This window comes from Amblyomma americanum, chromosome 1 (assembly GCF_052857255.1).
Source record: "Amblyomma americanum isolate KBUSLIRL-KWMA chromosome 1, ASM5285725v1, whole genome shotgun sequence".
Lineage (NCBI taxonomy): Eukaryota > Metazoa > Arthropoda > Arachnida > Ixodida > Ixodidae > Amblyomma > Amblyomma americanum.
Genome location: NC_135497.1, coordinates 135,211,597 through 135,233,641, shown reverse-complemented (window position 1 = coordinate 135,233,641; position 22,045 = coordinate 135,211,597). Strand labels below are relative to the sequence as shown.

The 22,045-nt window shown below is 50.0% G+C and overlaps 1 protein-coding gene across 5 annotated transcripts in view; it reads left to right on the top strand.

The window, feature by feature from the left end:
• zfh2 (Zn finger homeodomain 2) overlaps positions 1–22,045 on the top strand; it is a 253,865-nt gene that overhangs the window by 120,609 nt on the left and 111,211 nt on the right. For 2 of the 5 annotated variants that reach the window (XM_077646986.1, XM_077646982.1), the window contains exon 1: positions 16,906–17,230. The exons of 2 other annotated variants lie outside the window; for them this stretch is intronic. The gene's annotated coding sequence lies outside the window, so the exon portion shown is untranslated. Of the gene's footprint in view, positions 1–16,218; positions 16,447–16,905; positions 17,231–22,045 lie in introns of those variants that run through there. One more of the 5 variants, XM_077646984.1, reaches the window with a different exon arrangement.

The window sequence follows — 22,045 nt, the reverse complement described above, 5'->3', positions numbered from 1 at the left end:
AGGGCCCTAATCGCGGAGCACGAAGAACAAAGGACGGCTGCTTTTGTCTCTCCGCGCGCGCACTGCGGCGGCGGGCCCCTCCTGCGCGTGTGACGTATGAACGAGTGCCTTGCTCGAGCCCCTAATGGGCAGGCCTTCAAGCGGCGCCGCTAAGTATATTTTCACGATTCCATTAGTGCCTCTCGGCGTGTACACACACTGGCACGCAGTTGTGTGCGCGCGCTGGGACTTTTCATTAAAAGGGGTCAGTAGCCTTTGAGATCCGTCTCGGATAGGGAACTATCGCGCCGTCGGCCGCCGCGCCTCCTCCTCCTCCTTCCCTCCTCCTCCAGCGCTTTACTCGCCTGGCGGGGCTTGTGCGGGCATTTCCCGCGTCCTCAACGGGGCGGCGGCCTGAGGAGGTGCAGAGCACGCAGCTGACCCGTGGCCGAGGACACGTAGCCTGTCCCGTGTTCGAGTGCCATTCAGAACAAGAGTTTGGGATTTTATAGGTAGGCCTTGGTTCCCAATGATGAGCAGTTAATGACTCGAACTAATTAGTTATCCGCGATGATAACAGTCGCAATATAATTCACCCAGCCCCGAGCGGGCGAATGCATCCGCCATGAGCAAGCAGGTACGGACGAATATAAGTTTAGCTTGCGCCGCGACTGCGTCATCTCGTGAAATGTTTCGTGCTTTCCTTGAAAAAGCGAAATTCAACCATTTTGTTCTGCTTTTTTCCTTTTTTCCTTCTACTGAAGCAGAAAGGTTGCGCTACACTAGTTCTCATGCGGCTTCATTAGTGTGCAGTTCTCTAAAATGCAGTCGAGTCTGGCAGGTGCCAAATGCACTGTCGGTGTGCCTCGAATTGGGGCGGTCATTTGACGACCTTGAATCGCAGTCATGAAAAAATGGAATAATAAAGAAAAGGAAAGCATAAAATGGCTCGCAGGCCATTTGTGCGACTGAAGTGGCAAGGGCAACGACGTCCATTGGAAAAACTATGGTAAAACAATTAATTATTCGATGAATTGTTCGTCAGGAGGTTATTTCTACCTTTTGGCGAAGTGTGTAGCTCAGGTCGTCAGATGTATGCTTACTTGTTTCGTAACATATCAGGCTCTTCCCGTGTGAAACCCATTGCATTAGAGGTAAAACAATCAATTTTCATAGGTGTAGGAGTTCGCAATCTTAAACGAACGAATAAATGCCATTAACATCTACATGAGCGCACAAAAATGTGCTGTTCTCATTTCTCAAGGCTTCTTTCTCAAGCCATCGCCCCACCTGGCGATTTAACTGTGACGATTTGTCGAGCCAAGATGACTAGCCGATTTCCGGATGGCTGCACCGAAGCGGCAAAGATGCGTGCTTTAGGTGGAGTAAATACGCACATACGGCACCCGAGATTCGAGGTCCGAACAAGAACTAAATTTTCAACTGCGTAGATTCATAAAAGTCGTAATCAAGGAAACAAAGTTTCTTTGCTACCGTACGGCCGTGCACTGGTGGATATTGATTGCGTTGATATGCGACATCCTTAAGCCATGGGCTCTCGGTCATGCACCGCATAGCACTCAACTTTCCGGGGCTCGCCCAGCTGAAGCAAAGAGGAGGTCAGAGGCGCTGCTCTCTTTCTTCAGAGCAACTGCGGAGGGGGAGAAGTGCTGCTCCTCCGAGTCACGCAGATCCTGAGGCTTTCCCAGCTCGGGCAGCGAGGAGGTCAGAGCGCCCAGCGTGTAGCCCTCTACTTGCGCCATGGCGGCTCCGTCATCTGGCGCTGTGGGCGCCTCTGCGTTTCAGCGCAAGCGATGCGCAGCAGAATGTCCCTGCAGGTATAGGGCGCGTATATGTGCTGCCATTGCTACGGGTAGTGATCATGTCGCCAAGTCGACGGGCGCGAGTTGTCACTGCTCTTCCTACCGCCGAGGACGTGGATGCCGTGGAGAGTCCCGTCGACCAGGATGACCGGTGCCATGCTCTACTGTCCCTTTGTTGGCGTAGGGGCTGAATACCATCGTCGACGCCTTGTCAAGCACCCCTTTTCTTCAGTCTGCAATGTGCATGGTCGTTGTTTCCCCTGGTTGCGCTTCGACCTGTCTGAAGTGAACTTGGAATATTTCGATGCCCTGCTGTATGTGCTCCCCAGCGAGGAACATGTGGCGGTGTTCGAGGCCTGCATCGCGTGCAAGTCGTTTTCAGGGGAATAAGTGATGTGGCAGACCACAAGCACTGAATGCTTCGTACGCTTCTTTGGTTGGCCAAATAGCAGTCGATTTTTAAGCCACGTATGCTGTGCTGTCAGCAGCAGTACCCGCAGCGGGTAATTTGTCAGCGGTATTCTGTGCACTGGCTTTTGTTCCATCAATTGTGGGGATGGATTTGAGTTGGGTACGTCGGGATTGACGCGTCTGAAGAGTTGCAGCGTTTGGGAGACTCATGTGTAGTCGTGTAATTTAGAGACGCGCCTGTGAGTAGTCACACTTTATATGAGCAGGAAATGCGTGCGTGTGGGCAGCATACCCGTTGCAAATTTCGAGCCGCGCATCTGGCGATACGCTGTAACTTCTTGAGGTTGACTGAACCTTGAGGGACTCTTCTGAATATTAGGAACTTCTTCGAAGAGCAACTGCAATTAGTTTCGTCAAACCATTAACCAAAAAGGATTGATGCGTCATATAGTGGAACTCATTTCCCGCCTTGAAGTTAGTGTGGTGCATGTCGTCAATCTTGACTTTCAGGAGTCTGAAGAGACCGAGGTATGGATGATGCCGGAAAACACATCTTGCTGCTACTAAAGGGACTCCGGAACGGGGAGACCAGAAACGAGGAGTGTCCCTTATCACTGGGCGGGATCAGCCTACAATGCTCCCAACAGCTAGCAGGATCAGCGGAGTGTCAACCTCCTCCCTGCTGCTAAACATACGATAATTCCAGTAATGCTCCTAATATATGCAATAAAAAAGTTATGTTACTTTGTACGTGACTAAGATGAAATAAGGCGATGTGCCCGCTGCGGTGACTCAGTGGCTTTGACATTCGGCTGCTGATCTCAAGGTCGCGAGATCAAACCCTTGCCGCAGCGTCCGCAGCGCCAAAACGCCCGCGTGCTGTCCGATGTCAGTGCACGTTAAAGAACCCCAGGTGATCTAAATTAATCCGGAGTCGTCCATTACGGCGTTCCTCATAATTCATGTGGCCCTTCAGGATGTTAAACCCTGCATCCCAATACCAAATTTTACAAGCGTTTGTAAACAGCTTTGTAACAGATTGTGCGCTTGGTATTTAACGGCGTTAAATCTGACAACGTCTCTCGCGAAAATGAGTTATGCACTGCAATTGGCCGCGAGTGCTTCCTTATGCGGCGCTACGAATACTGGCGACGTGTTGTCAGCTCAGGGGCCTGGCATTTTTCATCTTACAGTCTCTGGGCGGTCTTGCATGGAGCAACATTTCGTTCGTTTAATTTTGTGGCGCTAATTTCTTGTCTGCTGTTAGTTATGTTCTGTGTCTTAATGTCTGAACGTAGCATTTGAAATGTGACAGTCTTTTGTCTTTGTGCAGCCCTCGATTGAAAGCTGTCAACGATGTCAGCTAGTTTTCTTGACCGTGGTCTTGATAGCTTCCTGTGCGCCAGGCGTTAGATTCTTGACCGTGGTCTTGATAGCTTCCTGTGCGCCAGGCGTTAGATTACCTATGGAAAGAGCTGAAATACTGAAAAGAAGGAATAAAGGCGGCCATATTCCTACAATATCGCTTGGTGAGATCGCGCTAAGCTAACCAGTGGGCTACCAACGCAAAGCTGTGCACGCAGCAAGGCGACGCATGTTGTTATGGCGATCGCGTGCGATGGCGCGCTGAGATGTGCCTTTTTTGCTTCACTACGACATCGTTCAAACGACACTATAGCCGCTTAAGTAGCGCAAACCGTCGACAGATGGCTCTAGAGATACTGCCAATATAGGGTGCCTCGATGCGCGGGACGTGCACATTCAGGCACCGTATACCAACAGGGTTCATGTACCATTACTGCCTCATTTGCCTCGTTTGTGATACAACGAAGCAATGCAGAAGGACATGGGCTCTACAGCGCTTGACCCGCGGGAAGCGCGGAGTAAAATCGTGTATGAAGGACAGCCGAGGAAGATGTACAAAAACAGGTGGGCAGCCAAGGTGTTTAAGTGTGTAACAGGAAGAGCGTTGGCTCGCAGCGGAGGAAAAGTACTAAAAAGATAACTGTTAGGACAGGGAACCAAAATAATGTAATAAAGGGCGTTAAGCGTTGCGTAAAAGAGGCAGAGGGTGTGAACTGAATTAATTCGATGACGAAGAAGCCGACTATTCATTATTTATTTGTTTATTTATTTAGTATTGATACCTTAAGGGCCAGAAGCATATCAGAGGGGGGTGGTTATAAATTATACAAAGAACAAAAACAAATTGAACACACAAGCGTCATGTTCCTAGTTATGCAATACAGTAAAAGAAGTAAGCAAAGTTGTAAGCGCAAGATAAAAGAACAAACAAAGGTAATGGAAAATGATATTTACATTTGTTGTGGGCCTATAAACTAACATAGAATCGGAGAAAGTAAAGCCCGAAAGGAATTGCTTTATTATAATTCAAGAGGCCGTTATTTGCTTATTGAAGCAAGATCAATGTGCCTTGGAGCGCGGAGTTATCGAAATGAATATTCACAAGATAATGCTTAAAGTGCGGAGTTATAAAAACAAAACGAATATTCACATGACTGTATAGTCATGTGCAGTGTGCGGCATGTCGGAAACTGCAATTAAGCACATTTTGATAGAATGCTGCGGTGTCAATCCAGATATCGATTTTGGCAAGATCAGCATCCCTGATATTCGCTTATGGCGACCGTTGTTTGCTTCGACTTTCGTCTGTTTGCGCTATTATTTTCTGCTATACATTACCAGCCAGCTTTAACTTTCCGTATTACCTCAGAATCCCTGAGGCGCTAGGGCTCTCGGGGGTAGCAAAGTTAATGTGATTGTGTTCGCATCATTAGGTATCGTTTGGAGGATTGGTGACTGAAAAGGACGGGTCAAATAGAGTACGCGGGAAGTTAGTGGAGCTTGTGTTTGAAAAAGGAGTAAATTCCGAGGCAGCCTCTAGTTAAGGTGAATACAAATGTTTAATAAAAATAGAGAACAATTTCTTCTCCTGGTGACTCTCGCCACCGCTGTGTTTCAAAGGGAACGCTCTTACCGTGCATCTATCCATAACGCTGTGAGCAACTCTGAAGCATAGCACGTCAGTGCAAATTCCGAAACGGAGAACTTTTAAATGCGCGATATACGTGATCTTCAAGCATTGTGGGGTCGCAACTATCCACATGACCTTCACGAGATTGTGAGACTAACTCAGCAGCTGTTGCTGTGCGTTTCGCATGAAGACAAAATTTTCCAGGAGCTCGATGGATGGATCAAGCACAAAGAGGCTTGTCATCTTTTTCTTTTTTTTGTCTTTGACTTCGTATTTGGAAATAATGGCACTGGTTAAACGTACGTTGGCTTTTCACATTTCAGTTTTCAAAGCCTTTGATGTGTAGTGTGAGGATTTTGTGGTGGCCGCAAAAAACTGCTGCAATGGTGAATAAATATTTTGTGATTTTGTGTGTCATGTACAATGTTATAAGTCGTCCTTGACAATTGCGCGTTTCCAGTTAGCCCAGGTATTTTACCGAAAAATTTCCAGATTTGGTTTCAGTTGCGCCTCACGCATTTCTATTCCTTTTCCGGTTAACATCTGGCGCGATATTCCGTTCAGGCTCGAACTGACTTACATGCGTTCATAACAGTTTAGGATAAAAAACTGTCGTCAGTCATTTTTCAAGCCGTCTTTCAAATGTCTCTTTTGTTATATGTCGGCCACAATCGTTAAATATGTGATAAAAAGTAATATTGGCGAGTTGTGATTAGGCCCATTGCATCTTTCTAAAATTGGCATGTGTAGGGCGCTACGTCGAAACAACAATTAATGTAATAAAACTCCGGTGTTACCGGCATTTCACCATTCTTGAGATTTTCCTGCGAATATTTAACGGCTTTATAATTTATTTAACACTGCTGTGAATTGCATAAATTAATAAAAAAACATATATGTAATTATTTTTGTCGTATGTGACTGCTCAGAAACAAACCAGACAGGGTGTTAAAAAGCAGCTGCAGCCGAAGACAAAAGTCTCTGAACCGCGTGCTCCGGAAACGAAGCAAGCCGATAGCCGCCGGCCGTGGAGGTAAACGCTTGTGGAGATAAACGCTAAAATTCAGTTTTTTCACCTACATAAGTGTGCTCTCCAGCCGGCTGCTATTAATAGAGCTGGGCTCCGTTTCCGGTGCCCGCGGCCCAGATGATTTTGTCCCTGACTGCTGAATTCTGTAGGCATAATAAGAGGCAGTAGATGGCGCAAACGGTCACCACCGTTTGGGCGGCTCGATATGAGAGCACTGCACGGGCTCGTGCCCCCAGAAGATTTTGGTGTGAAACTTTTTTTAAAGCTGTTTCACGTTTGTGCCAACTGTATGCGGGGCGAGAGCCATCGTCAGGCGTTTCGCCTTTTGCTCTTGCTCCTCTTTCTGCATCATAAAGAAACAAATAAATCAAATCAAATCAAATCAAATCAAATACTCAGTTTCGCTGGACCTAGCCTGGGCCCGAGCATGAATTAAGTTACGGGCCCGGGCAGAGCTAGGGCCTGTACATCGAGGGCATGTCTCCGACTTTTGGTTCAGTATTGCAGGGTGAATTGCTCTAGATAGCGACACGATTAAGCCGTAGTCATAGTGTGGGCTGAGATAAAGATTGGTGAACGCTCATTTGCTTATTTTTTGGTGTCTGCTATAATTGCATTCTTTTCACGCGAGAAAAATGACAAACAATACCGTTTTGCTTTTTTCACCTCGGGCAGCAGGTCAAAAAAACCAGACGGTATTGTTTATAGCCTGCTGCCCGCGACGTCTCGCAAATGAAATAATTCCAGCGCTAAAATCTCTCCAGAGAGTTATTCATTGACGCGCAGTGAGAGACAGCTTAACTGCGCATCATTTGTAGCGCGAGTTTAATCAGCGCCACTACAATAATAATAATAATAATAATAATAATAATAATAATAATAATAATAATAATAATAATAATAATAATAATAATTGGCTTTTGGGGAAAGGAAATGGCGCAGTATCTGTCTCATATATCGTTGGACACCTGAACCGCGCCGTATGGGAAGGGATAAGGGAGGGAGCGAAAGAAGAAAGGAAGAAATAGGTGCCGTAGTGGAGGGCTCCGGAATAATTTCGACCACCTGGGGATCTTTAACGTGCACTGACATCGCACAGCACACGGACGCCTTAGCGTTTTTCCTCCATAAAAACGCAGCCGCCGCGGTCGGGTTCGAACCCGGATGCCCAATTTGCGGTTGGTGCTCTTACGACTTTTCCAACTTACAGAATGCGTTCCGTTTTCGGCGGCCCAAGCCGACTAGCATTGCGACTGTTACAGCTCGGCACGTTAATCTGAAACAATCCGTTAGAACGCCGCCGCTTGAGAAATCAATGTACTGTTGATTGGCGCTGCCTTCGAGTTAAGCACCGGATTTTAGTGCATAAGCAAACCCTGATCGCTGGGAAATATGTCAGCTTTCAGACGACTACAAGTAATCTTGGCAAGATGCCCAGCCCGTCTTGAATGCAAAATGTCTTCGCAAGATATCTAATTAATGGCTTGCAAGAGGTTTCCAGATAACTTAAAGACTTTTTGTAAATGTCCTGTAGCTTACCTAATGCTCCACATGTTTGAGCTACAAGATATTTTTAGAGGGTGTTTCGTAGCTGGCACCTGAGACTGTTACCAAATGTTTGTCTTAACAAGATATCTTGTAGACTGCTTGCAAGAAGTCTGTAGACATCTTGACATCTCTCGTAGCTATTTTCCGGCTTAACTAATGCTGCCGCTTTTTTTAAGCTACGAGACGTTTTGGAATACAAACGCCTTTTCCACTGAACACCAAGCCGTCTACTGGGCGACTATGCGGCGTTTCGCCAAGGTAAATATGTCGTCTCAAATGGCCAAGATTACATGAGGAGGTACTGCTTAACAAATACCGCCACAGTCATCCATGCAAGTGCACGAAACGTCAAGGAATGCACTCACGTTACTGTACCAGAAGACCTTCGCTCATAATTATATACCCCACCCCAATGGTCTCTGCAATGTCCACGGGAGAGAACTGCCGATCTTCAAAGCTATTGAATCTATATTTGTGGCTCTTAATTTATTCCCGGTGTATTGAAATTAGGGTGGTTTAAACGCGACGGCCTGTTAGTTGAAAGACTTAATTCCTACCAGAGCACTTAAAATGAACTCAAAAGTGAAAGCTATTTCGTGGGTCCATATTCTACATAGAAAAAAACTAACAGAAACGTTTTATCGGTGGCTGGGAAATATTTTTATGATTTTACCAAATAATATCTCATTTGTGCACGTTTTGTGTAGCTTTAAATATTTCAGAAGTTTAGATTTGGGAGTTTGAGACGCACTGTGCTCGGTGAGCAGCCAAGCAGCTCTTTCGGGTGGAGCCCAAAATGAGTTGAGAATTCTGATTGTCATGCATGTTTCATGAAGTAGACTGTCATCTACAATTTCTCTGAGATATCTACAAGGAGTCTTGGCAAGCGTCTTGTAATTCATATAGTCTGAGCATTAGCTCAGCTTTAAGATGCCTACAAGCTGTTTCAAGACGTCTAGAAAGGTCTCACAAGCAGTCTGCAAGGTGTCTTGCACATCTGAAGACGTCTTATGAACATTCAGTAACCGTCACAGGAGTCAATTGAAACGTCTTCAAGACGGCTTGTTCATCTTGGCAAGTCTTTTTCTATCTGTCTAGTAGACGGATTTTCATTCAGGGGGCAGGGACATTGTTGTTACGCGTGTGGCTCAGGAATCTGAATAGCACATCTGGGGCAATAAAATATTCCTGCCGTATGCAGTTATGCACGCGTGTACGTGTTGTTCGCGTGCGAATTGAGCTTTTCTTTTTTTCTGTTGTCAAATTTATAGTGGCCACGCAACTCTCTAGGTCTTCCCTGTTTAGCGTAAATACAGCACTGCAGCTCATATGCAGTCATGTAGCTCAAGCCGTAAAACGTCTCGTGAGGAAGCCCTCTAGACTTCGGAAGCAGGATGTCTTGAAAACAACTCGCTTAAACTTACTTGTAAACGCATTGCATAGCTGAAGACGTAAAAATATTTCCTAAGTCAACTCCCAGACGTCTTTACTGAGATGCCTTGTAGAAAAGTAGCAAACAGCGTCTTGTAGACGTCTTCTGCAGCCCAAGATATATACGACCATTAGAGATGTTTCAAGACACGCACAACATATTCTCTGATCAGCGGGTCTCTTAATGGCACATTTTGCCTGCTTGTGGGCTTTCTTCTTTTATTTTTGTTTGTGTTCTTGAAACCACTGGAATGCAACATACCTATGGTCGTTTCGAACTGAATTGTATTCAGTTTAACGGTTCTGCTGGTCTCATTCGATTATTTAATACATTTGGGGCGCGAATTGAATTCATGGCCATAGTTTCCTTTTTATTGTGGTATGCAGCAACAGCGTTTTCGCAGTTTTCTAGCTTTTTTTTCTTTTTCGAACAAAGAACAGTGGGAAACCGTATTTCACTCAGTCCAGTAGCGCAGCATTTCACCGTGCAAGCCTTCTTTTCCGAGCATGGCAACTCGACGTTCATTCAAATGCACTCTGCCACAGCTGGGGAGTGCTAAATACCTGTGTTACAGGAAAGGTGTACCGAAGAACGCGCGAACAGCACGCTGCAGCTCGTCGCACCCGAATCCCGAGTTGCGGAACGCCGCTCCCTTTCCGTGAAGCGGGCGGTTCACATGAGCTCCTGTTGTGGCCTGTGGTCGGCAGGCGACGCTGTCGGCGGCACTCTGTCCAGCCGCGGGGAGATTAGTGTGCGCACACACACATGCGCACACGCACGCAAACGCACACGTGCATGCGTGCGTGCGTGTGTGCACTGTCTGCGTGCAATCACTACGATGAAATGAAGTGTTCAAACTAATGTTATGTTCCATAAGGTTTTGACTGCGAGTGTGTACATCTGTTTATTACTTCACACGCAGTGTTCACTGAAAATTCTTCGTAGTCTTCGTTTCGAAGCTGACCGTTTGGGGTCAGAAAACTTGTTGCTTCTTTGAAAGCGCTTTAGCACCTGTGGCGCCATCTAGCGGCCGAAAGTTTCATGCTTGATAGTCCGCGTCATACTGTGGCCTTGCCTAAACGAATTAAACCGGTCTGGCGATGTCACAATACAAATGAGACAAACACATGTTGCGTGCTGTCGTAATATGCTTTGTATGCTCTTTTTTTATTATTTTACTCTGTACTTCCTGTACCTCTGGGACTCAACAGGACATACTGCCGGTTTTCTTGCTCTATTCCTTGGCATTATTATTTTTTTTTCGACCTTGTTTGCTCTGCCAATTTCGTAGCCACGCCGCTGGCGCGCACCGTCGTCGCGCTGCGCTCCTCAGCAGCGCCCGCACAAAGCGCGCTCATCACGCGCCATTCACACCGACTAGGGGCACGCGGAGCTGGTGTCGCCATCTCCATTGAGCTTCCAAAAACGCCTCTCCACTGCTCGCGCATTTAGCTTTGCTTCTCAAAGTGTTGCCTTGCGTTTACATTTGTGAAAAAAAATCCTAGCGTCCCTACCCTTTCCCGCTCTTTAAAAAAGAGCTCCTCCGCATAAAAACGCACGCCGGGATGGGGAAGCGCGAGCCGTATCGATTCGTGGCGAACAGGAGGAAAGCGTGCGCGAACGAGAAAAATAGAAAGCTGGCAGACGAGAAAAATGTAGCACGGGCCTTCATAAAAAGACAGAGGGAGCACTCAAAGAAAAAAAAAAATATCGAATAGTCAGAATGATGTCAAAAGAGGAGAAGGGCTGTACGGTTCGAGCTTTGCTCGATAGATGGCGCTAGCGCACGCGTCCGTCAGGCTTTTTTTTTCCCCCCCTTTTTTCGACGTCTGCTTGCTTTCTTCTCCTGTCCTGTTCTTCACGCCTTTGGCCTCCGGACTCCGTCCGTTTGTTTGCGCTTGATGTTTGCTTCGTGCCCCGGTTGTGTGTGTGCGAGCGAGTGCCCGCTTTTTGGAGAGACCGGGGACTTCGCGAGAGAGCAAAAAGAGAATGATGGATCGCCGCCGGAGCTCTTGTTAGAGGCGCAACCTTAGCGCAGAAAAGGGCGTTGTATGGGATGCAACGTGACAGTCTAAACTACCTTTCCTCTTGTTTCCCACTTTCTTTCTCCCCCCTTCCTTCGCCTCGTGATGTTTCTTCCCAAATGAAGGGGGTGCGCGAGACCCCCGAAGAGCCGGGCAAGTTCGGCAGATTTTGCGGTTCTCCGCTGACGTCCCTGCTTTTCCTCTTGGGTCTGCGCCGCGCTGTCGGACGCCGGTGATCGTTCTGTGATGCAGCGTTCGTTTCGTGCTTGGCGGCCGGCTCTTCCGCAGGCCCTGTGCCCCGCACGGGCCGTTCCCAACCCCGCGCCGCTCTCTTCTTTGAGCAACTTTTGCGCGTCCTGTGTTGGCACAATGCCCCCGGCCGACAACGTCTCCCTCTGCAGCACATCTGGCATTGGCGGCTACGCTTCTCGCCCGCACATGTCTGCCTGTAGACCACATGGGCACGCTGGGCTGCTTGCACCTTGTCGGCTAGTGTACGCCGCTATCAGTCGTGTTTCTGTGGCACTTTTTTCTTTCGGTAAGCGGCAATTTCGTTTTTATGACTACTCTTGGCAGACAATCTTACAAATTTAGCAGCTCAAGCGGTGGTACGGTTACGAAAATGACAGACGCTTGATTGGCCATAATTGCAACTGGAGACGACAAACTTACGCTAGTGTCACACATGGCTGTTTCGCGCATAAACCTGGCTCAAAGAAGCATGCCATAAACAAACATTTTAAACATGCATAAAACGTGAACCAAACGTAACAGAAAAAGTATGGTATGATATGGTATGGTATATGCGCTTCAAGGTCACGACGCGACTCAGACTGTGAGGGACGGCGTAGTGGAGGGCTCCTGATTATTTTCAACTACCTGGGTATCTTTGGCGTGCACTGACGTTGGACAGCGCACGGGCGCCTTTTGCATTTCGTCTGCATCGAAACGCGGCTGCCGCGGCCTGAGCAGAAGGGTTAAAAAGTCTAACTTGAAATAAGTACGGTCTCTAGCACGATGTGGTTTCCACGGAAATGCACAGAAAAACGTGGGGATTCTTTATCATTGATGAAAAGTTTCGTTACCAGAATAGTTACATTCGCCACCGAAAGGTGGCGCTTTAGTTGCGTGCGTCTATAGTTCGTGCAGTGGGCAACAGCACTAGTCACCTGGTCACAAATGTGGCAATAAAATCTTTTTGTTTTTTTCAAAAAATCCAATGCCTTTCTGTGAATTTCTGCAAAAACCGCATCGCACTACAGTGTACTTTCCGAATTATTTTTTTTTTACTTTTTCTGTGTCTTGGGGATCACTGAGTGGCTGGCCCATGGAGGAAAAAAAAACAAACTCTGGAGAGCGTGCCGTCATGCGGCAAGGCTTCGCAAGCCAAGTGCTCATGAAGACATTCACTTCCCGCGGTTTTTCGCTCTCCAAGTCAGTCCCTATCTTTTGGTGTCGATATGCTTTAGAGCGCGCGTCTGCGGGGCCCATGGCGCGGGCGTCTACAGCAAGGAGTTCGGTCCTCAGTAAGTTTGCCGCACTAATCGGCGCATGCGCGCGCGCAGCGGTGTTTGATATCACCGCACGCTATAACGTGATGTGATCACGGGGGGAGGGTCCAGATCATGAACGCCCGTGCCACTGCTGGCCTCAATTAGAAGGGACCGAGTGCCACCAGGGGAAAGCACGTGTCTGGTCGCTTCTTGAAGAGCATGTCAGTTTCTACTCGGTGCTACTGCATGCCGATGCATTCGCTTCTCTGTAACACTGTAGTATCTCAGTGTAACACTTCTTTACCGACAAAACAGGCGAGTGCCTGTGTGCGAAAAAGAAAGAAGAAAACAATGCTGCATGCGATAAAAAAGTTGTGGGAGGGGGTTTCAAAGTCGCCATGTGTTTGGCTGCTGACGATGTTGCCTGGCATTTGTCCAGGACATTTCGCCTATATGTCTTGCAGCATAACATCCCTGTCCTTTTATGTCGCACATTTGAACGCTGGGTTGCATCAAGCTTATTCGAAGATGCGCAGCCCTTGCGAATTCAAATTTGCTCTATAGTGATTGACATTTCTCAAAGGCTATGCTTTTCCGATTTCTAAGCAGTGGATGCAGAACTTCGTCGGACATTGCGATTACTGTGGAGCTAATACCTAAGACGAGAAGTGTAGTAGTGTGATTTACTATCGGAGACAAAAGTTTGCGGGACGCGAGTTCTTGGAAAAACGTTTATTGTAGCTGCTACACACGTTTTTACAAGAACTCGCGTCCCGCACACTTTTGTCCCCGATAGTACATGTCTCGAGTAGACTTAAATGAAATTTTAGGTTACTCCATACGTGCGAAACTAGAAAGAAAGCAGCGTTTGAGTTTGGCACAGAAGATTTCTCTTTGTATGTATCGCACTACACAAATGAAACTTCTTACGGGAGCGAAACTGCAGGGCAATGGCTACGGCCGCTTCGATGTTCGTGAAATTGACTCTTACACGGGCCGCTTCAGGCCGGTGCTGCTATCGCTTTCACTTCTCTGTGATGCCTGTAGCTTTTTCAGTGTAGTTATATTGGCCGCTTATTCCATCCAAAAGTAAGACATATTTTCGGTCGCCTGGGCCTCTGTTCTGCTAGATCAGAACCCGCAGGTCTCGGAGCACTGATGGGGCTTTTAGATGGAAGCTATACGGGAAGGGACTATTTTACAAGTTTACCAGGTCAGTTCAAGCGGGCTGACACACATGGGCGAGCGCTTTTCAAGTGCTCCTCAATCTGTAGGTTGCTAGTTATTTTGACATTGTCCAATCAGTCAAACAACCACTTCTCAGAAGTGTCTTCTGGCACATCCTTTCAGCTTTTTTTGGTTAGGGTCGTGAAATCATCCCAGGAATTCCGCTCGACGCTGTTCATTGACCGCGGGGTAAGCTGGAACCCGCCGTCGTTCCTTTGGTGGGAAGGGGTGACGTGGAGGCATTGTTTAATCCTGTTCCCCCAGTACTGCGAAGCACTACTACTGTCTGATGGGTGCTGCGTGAAAGGGAAGAAAGGCGCTCTCTGGCTTTGGCAGGACGGCACCATTTCCTGTCCGAGCACCTGCAGTGGCGCCCCCTCCATTGCCCGCCCCATGCTGGAGCGATTAGTCGAGCTCGGTCGTAGGTAGACCTTGTCAAAACTAAAAGTCCTGGGATACTTCGCATTTCTTCTTGGAACCAGCCTCTTTGGCTCTAAGCAGAACTTGTCGCGGTAGCCCTCTGAAATTCTTTGCCGGTGAATGGGATATAGCCTTGTTCTCCCCTTGAATGCTAGTAAACGTGTGCCTTCGCACCCACGCGCCCCGTCCGGTGTGGCCGCCTGACTGCCTGTTCTTTGTCAACCCACTGGCTTTGCTGTCCACAGATACTACCTCAGTGGCTCCACGCCTCTGGTCATAACAGCGGGTAGGGAGAACAGGTTATCGGTGTTTTTACGATGCATATAACTGTTGCTTAGTTTGATCTGATTACTGTTATGACTTAGCATCTGTCCTTTGGCCAAATTGGATACACCAGATATCCTGCACGTGCAGTCGAGTCAGATTCGTTATTTTCTTCTAATAAGATGGATGGCCGACCAAAAGGAACAGATTTCCACCGGCCGCACTACAAGTTATGGCTAGCTTTCATTTGGCCAGGTTGGGCATTCATGTTGGCCTTCTTGCGGCCTATCTTGCACGAGTGTCAATCCCCAAGGCTGGGCCAAGCTCAGCAGTACACTTCGCATCTACCTTGCCCTAATGTGTGGGACCCATTTTCTGCCATGGATTCTTGTCCACTTAGGGACAGATTTCTAGAATATTATCTGGGTGCTTGTACATAAGCTGTTATGGATTGTTTCACTAGACCAGATGGCGCATTTCATCAATGTCCTTGTTTGACGTGCGGAAAAGACGTTTCAAACGCTAGAGTAGCAATATGTTTGTGCAAACAAGCTATGAGAGTAAGTGGGACAAGTGCCGTAGCTTGTACCCCCCCCCCCCCTTTTTTTCTAGACGGGTGTTTAACAGGCGTCCAGACTGAGATGCCGACAGCGACAGATTCAAGCTGCCACAATCAATGAAAAAAAATCAATGAATAAAAAATAAAAAAAGAAGGATCAATGCAAAAAGCGGTAGAATCGAGAATGTAGTCAGTGACGGTGGAGATTTCTTACTAAAACTAAAAAAAAAATGACAAAAACCACGTTTCTGAACCTTGTGACCATTTGTTCTTGTTATCGGATTGAGACAACCACGCGGAGATCACCTGATAGTCCCTGCGAGGCACCTATTCGAAATATAGGTCCAAGTAGCCGACAGCGTACGGTTAAGAAAGCAGAAATGAGACGTAGCAAGAGCAGGAACCCCATCTTTTGTTTTGTTCTCAAGATGAGTTGCAGTTATAGCCACTGATGAAATGCTCTAGTTAGGTAAATAGGGCTGGTGTATCTTACCAACTGAAGGTGCGAAAAGTGCAATTTCTAAGCTTAAGAGAGGAGAACAACTCTGCGCACTTCTAACCGCTGGGCTGCCAGCGCCAGCAAGTGTCGCGTTCAGACCACGCGCCCGTTTTCGGTAACGAAGTGACGTAATGCTCATAACTGAGGGGCCCTCCGGCGGCGACTGAGGGAGAGAGAGCGCGTCCGCTTAATAACGGTCAAACAAAAACAGGAGCCGGACCCTACCGAACTGATCGATTCCCGATCAATAATGCACTCGCCCTCGGGACGCCACCTCCTCGGCTTAAAAAGGGGGAGAGATGCAGCGCAGCGGGCGAGAGGCGGCAGTGGAGGGGAATTAAATATGGCGACGGCAGCGGCGGTATCTGTCAAACTTGCATGTTTTTGCACATGTGCGCGTGCGCGCGCCGCCGTCTTTGTTGCCCGCAAGAGACAATAGATGGCGGCGCGAGCCCGGGCGCCGGCCTAGGTGTCGGAGGCGTCTCATAACCGGCCCGGAGCGCAGGGGCCCGGCGCACATTCGCGAGAAGCCCGAGAGAGCGGGGGTGGGGGGCTCCGCCGGCCGCATTTAAAGCAGCCAGCTGCGGCGCCCGGATTTTGGGCCCGTTCGGGATAACCCGAAGCCGCCACGCTGGATTGCTCAGTCTCGCTGCTCCACGTGCTCCGGCGCTCCGCGTGGGAGTCGCCCGTCGCCCTGGGAGCTTCGCCGGCCGTCGACGCGCCGGCATGCTGCGGCGAGGAGGTAAGCCGCTTTGCGAGACGGAAAGCGCGTTACTCTCGCGGAAGTGTGCATCTTCCCTGTGGGGACATTTCTGGGGAACGTCCGGTGTTCGGGTGCTTTCGGCCCGAGGCCCCTCGTTCGGGGTCTTGGGAGTCATTGGCCGCACGACGCCTGTCATGCGGCGTCAAGTGCGGCCCAGCTGCGGAGCCTCTTGCGCGTCCGCAACGCGCTCCGTAGGCGAGACAAAAGCGCGCGCGCGGTAGCGCATAATGACGGCGGCGGCAAACAAAAGCGGAGCTGCGGCGCGGCGCTCGCGGCGCGTCCCCGAAAATAATTGCGACCAATGAGCGCCAGCGCGCCGGGGCCGTGGCGCGCGTCGCCATTGGCCCGCGCCGCGCGCGTCGCCCTCCCCCTCGCGGCGCTCGCGAGGAATTAATTACGCCGGCCCTCGTCCTCCTCGCCCGCTCAACCTTGGCGTGTGGCCTCAGTCGGCGTCGGAGTGCTCTCGCGCGCGCTGTCTCGGCGCCGCTCCGTGTTCCTGCCGCAGCGCAGGCGCAGTGCAAGGTGTCGGCCGCCCGCTGCCAGTCGATGCACGCCGCGCGCCGCGCTTGGATTAACGTTCCTCGATGTCGTCGCCGACGCCCCGTTGTGAACCTGTGAGGTGGTGCCCGAGCCGCGTCTTGGCGTGACTGGCCTCGCGAGCCGCCGCTGTGTGTATGGCCGGCAGCCAAGATCCGTCTGGGATTGTACTACGGTGTTACGCTGGTGTTGCAGTTCCTAGCTGGCCAACGACGTCCAGTCGACGGTAACGTACCGACTTCCTTTCTCTTGGTCGTCGGCTGCACGCCGAGAACGGGGACTTCTGACCTCGGCTCGGTGTGGGGCTGTCGTCCTGCTCACTCGCCTGCCGTATCCGCTTTGTTGACGCTCTGGTCGTCCGCGAGCCTACCTTCCGGTAGTGTTGTTTTCACTCGCTCCTGCTTTGCCGTTCACAGTCGTCAGTGTGTTGTATGAATAACTTCCTATCCGGTACTTTTTCGCGCTTATATGTTAGCTGTGCGCATCTGTCACCGACTCCGAATGTGAACCAGTGTTGCCGTTTACCACTCAACTGGGACATTCTGGTCACTCGCACGGCTCCCAGCTTGTGGATTGATATTGGGTAAAGCTCGGCTGTGACCTCCAACTGAGCTTGTCATTTCTCAATCCACGTGCTGTGAGAAGCTGAGTACACCGACCGCGTGGTTTCGTGCTAGGGATTTTAGGGAGCGGACCGTCGCCTCATAGGGACGTCGGGAGAGGAGCGTTTTCCCTAGTGGGGATGACAGGACGCTATGCCGTTCGCTCTCGCTGGTCGAAACTTTTCTTCCAACTTCCATTCCGTTACGCTCACCATGCTGTGAAAATTGTTATGAGCTGAACATTGCGCTTCGCTGTGACTGGAGCATGTATTGTATATCAGCAGACTTGGATTGGTTATAGCTCACTTTGTGCTCGTGTGGAGTATTCGAGTCGCAACCATTTTTCCTCTTTTTCGGTGACCCATCAGATGGTGCGCATTTCGAGAATTTTTTGTTAGAACAGAGACAGTGCCGGTCTCAAGGCGCTTCTTATTGGCTGTTACGAAAGATAGGGCGCGAGGTGATAGCTGAAAAGAGTTATGATGAACTTTTGATGAATAGGAAGAACGTGTTGTCCTCCTCAATGCTGCTGTTCGTGCGATCTGCGGCCTGCTCAGTGTTGTAAGGCGCTGCGGGTTGCTGGCTTTGTTTAACCAGCATCGCAGAGCACGATGGCTGTGAGCGGGTTTTCAGACTACTCAAACTGAGCTTGACGTCATGTGCAAACGCCACAGCAGCTGCTCAAATACTTTCGCGATCCTCGTGGCGCAAATCAGCAGGCGTAGAGACTAACCTCTGCACTGTGGCGTCTTTGTCGAGGTCAAGGCACCGAGTAGGGAAGGGATGTGTGTCACCTTGAAGCTTGACATCGGGTTAGGGGACGGAACGCATTTCCGGTCGCTGTCACGAGAGGTCCGCCTTCGGTAGTTCAAGGTCTGGCCGTCGCACTCGGTTGAGCGATATGTCGTTTACCGCGACACACAGAGGCTTTACACGCCAGAACTGTGCTGCCACTTTTCACAGCGTTGGTGGTTGTGGCTGTCTTCTACAGGCGTTTGCTGCCTTTAGCTGCTACCGTATTTTTTACGGCCTCCATGCCGGTTTTTGTAGCACCGAGGTCGATACTTCTGTTCAGGAAATAGCGATATTGAAGATTTGCATACAAATATTCCAGTCACTCTAGGAATGTCTGGCCTTATCGAGTTTTCGCAATTTGTTTCAACTGGATTATTTTCATATATCAGCGTTATCTTTGACGAAATGGGTACGCGTCACCCGTTTGTCATGGGTGGCGCAACCGGCTTCTACGTTAATATAACAATACTGCGTAGTGTTTACTCCTAGCACCATGGATTTGGTGGTCCTCTACTCGAATTATCTGTGTGGCGAACCTTAGCTAGCATACCATTTTGTTTTCATTACTGCCGTATTCATGTACCTTCTCATGGTTTGGTGTAGCTGAGCAGTAAAGTACAGCCAACGAACAAAGCCTCATCGCCATACGACTGCAGTAAGGGCATCTGCGTTGTCATGACCACTAAAGGTTAAACATAAGTAAAAGAATCATTGCAGCTTGACATATGGAAGAAGCGACCGTGGAAAAAGAAAGGTGTGATGAAACAATTAAGTGTGCAATCTGTGCGGGACAGATAAGTAAGCAAGTTTCTGCGGAATTCCGCATACGCGCTGTCGTGCCTTGCATCCACTTCTTTCTTTGCCTAGTTTATGTGGCGTTCACAGTACTGCCGATCTTTTTTTCCTCGAATACGCCTCCGACGCGATTAAAAGCCCTTAGGCAGGCACTGAAAAGTCAACGCAGCAATTACAAGACACGCAGCTGTCTCAAGATCTCACTTTAGCATCTTCGCGCATGCCTTGGTGTTTTTCTTCCGACGTCTGTCGTTAGTACAACGTATACTGGCACATCTCCCGTCGAAGGGAGTATACATGGTGTTACCAGCGCCGTTGGCTTCGCAGCCGTAATTGTCTTCGGGGTTCGTTCAATTTGAGCATAGAGATGGGAGGCTGTGTACCTGTGTTGCTTCTGGCCAATTTTCGCGCCGCACTGCGGCCGTTTAGCGCCCGGCAAAATGTGCAGCTCTCCGAGCGCATCCAGTGCGTTCTCATGCTTGTCAGTGCTGCCGTGGACATTGGAACCGAGGCCGCGCTCTCGGCGTGCGTTGCCTGCGCGGTCCCAGCCCACGGCGGGGATGTGTTGATTCGCCGGGCGAGGCGATCCGGGGTCAGCCACGTCGGGAGCGGAGGTGTCTCCTGACGAGTGCCCTTCGCGGCTGTCAGGGTGCGGCTGGTCGGTCCAGAACGGCCTGTCTGCCAGCGCGTGTGCCGTCTTCGTCAGCGTGCGGAAGAGGAGCTGTCAGGGGTGGCAATTAAACGAGCAAGAAAATGAGGCGCGGAGGTCCATTTCTTTCCGTTCATTGGGCGCCCGCAACACGAGACCGGCGCTCGGGCAAACAGCAGAAATGAAATGCACCCGTACGCGATCCAGTTACGGAAGCACCAATTGTATCCGCCTTCGATTACGAAACGCATCTTTGAATGTCGGATGGTGCGAGGTACGCTGCCGTGCTCGTGGGCGAGGGGCCATCACTCGGCCACTTCCCGGGAGCCTCCTTCGGCCGCCGCGTTTTCACCCTCTTGCGGTCTCTCATGAACGGGCCTCATTAAAGACGGCGGCTCACTCAAATTAAGCTGGCCGCTTCCCTTTTTGGCCCGCGGCAGTGTCGTCGGCCAGGCGGGTTTTGTAACGGCGTTACAAAACGTCCCTGCGAGGAGAGCCCGTCGGCAGCGCACCCGCGACTTGCCTGCGAGGCAGCGCGGCGTCTGCGGGCCGAAGCTTTGTAAATATGCTCTTCCGAACTGCTTTGTTGGAGGGCCCAATAAAGGGCGGGTAATTTGCGCCGAACAAAAGCAGCGCGGGGCCCCAGCCGGGGGCGAGGGGAACGCGCTGAGACAAAGGGCGGCCAGCAGCTGCACGTGCTGTTTGCCCCGCCCTCCTGCGCAGTGTCGCCTGGCTTCCCCTCGATGCCCGCTCTTTTGTGTGTCTGCTGGCATTTCAAAGGAGGAACCGAAACGGAAGCCGGGGAACACAAACAGGAGCCTCGGGCCATCTGTGGCGGTGCCTTTCTTGGCCCTGGAAGCCCCGCCTGGCCCCCTCCGCGGAAGGCCGGAAACAAACAGAGATTCTCTCTCGGCCGCCTATCTGGCCATTTTCTTTCCCAATCGGCCCGCTGCTCTACTGCGTGCTTTGCCAGCTCTGGATTTCCTTTCTGTTCAGGCCCTCTGCAGATTGCCGAGACAATGATTGTCCAGCTACGTCAGCGCCCACGGCGCCTTTGCTCGACTAAAATTTGCAATCGCCACCATACAATACTAGCATTGTGTGGCCGACGTTGATCAATTGGGCGGCAGGCGTTGAAGCGCACGTGTAGCGCCTTCCTGGCGTAATTGGCACATGCCTTACCTCACCGCCCCGAGCTGCACACAGTTGTCGCTGCTTGCATGCAATGACAAGCTCAGTTCGGGAAATCGCCCTGTTGCGCAAGCTCGTCTTTTAGAAGCAGATGCAAAGTTCTGTCATCCCCATGGCGGGCACTCTCGTTGGCAGTGCGCTTTCAAGTTTTCATCGGGGAAACACCGAAAGCAAGAGTGTCGTTTGTTAGCGAGGCTGCATTAGCCAGCTGCTATTAAAGGCACCTCCGCTTGCTGGTGGTGCATCAGTTGCGAACACTGCTACGGTACACGTGAGGCACCTAGTTCACATCTGCAGCATGCATCATCGGCTTGCTCTGTGATGCCGGCTGTCCTTTCGCGTTCGCCAGACCCTAAAAATCTTCTTTGGTTTCCTTGGTATTTTCTTTCCCCTCCACGTTCCCTGTCACTCCGCACCGACAAGCTGCCGCACAAGTGGCGGCTCTCCGGGAAGCCGTGTTGCAGAGTAAAACAGCCGCATGGCAGCCATGTTGCGCAACGGCACGCGCGCGTACTCCCGCACAAAAGGGAATCAGCCAGGAAACGTCGCTGCGGTGTGCTCGGGCAAAGTGTGCAGACATGCACGTGACTCATCAGTACCTATGTGCTCCGCTAATGGGCGTTAGACAGCTCTGCGGGCGCAAATAAACAGCGGCGGCGGAATAAAAACTCGTGACATTGAGTTTCGGCCGCATCTAAGGTCATGCAATAACTTTTTTTTTTCGTCGCTTGGTCGGTTCTGACGTCTTTCTGCCTGATTCCAGTTGACATTCTGGCGCTCTGTGCGCACGTAGTAATTAATGGGCCAAGTGCAGCTGCCATATTAAGTGCTAATGGCAACCTCCTATGGTGTGCTGCCCTTGGGGACAGGCAATCGAGCGAGCATATTGCTACGTTCCATGTCCATCAAGATCCAACACTTTGTGCGCAGTTTACGCTACAACGCAGTGCCGTTTACAGTCACTTTCGTGACACCGCTTTCATAGTATCCGGTCTCAGTGAGGCTTATC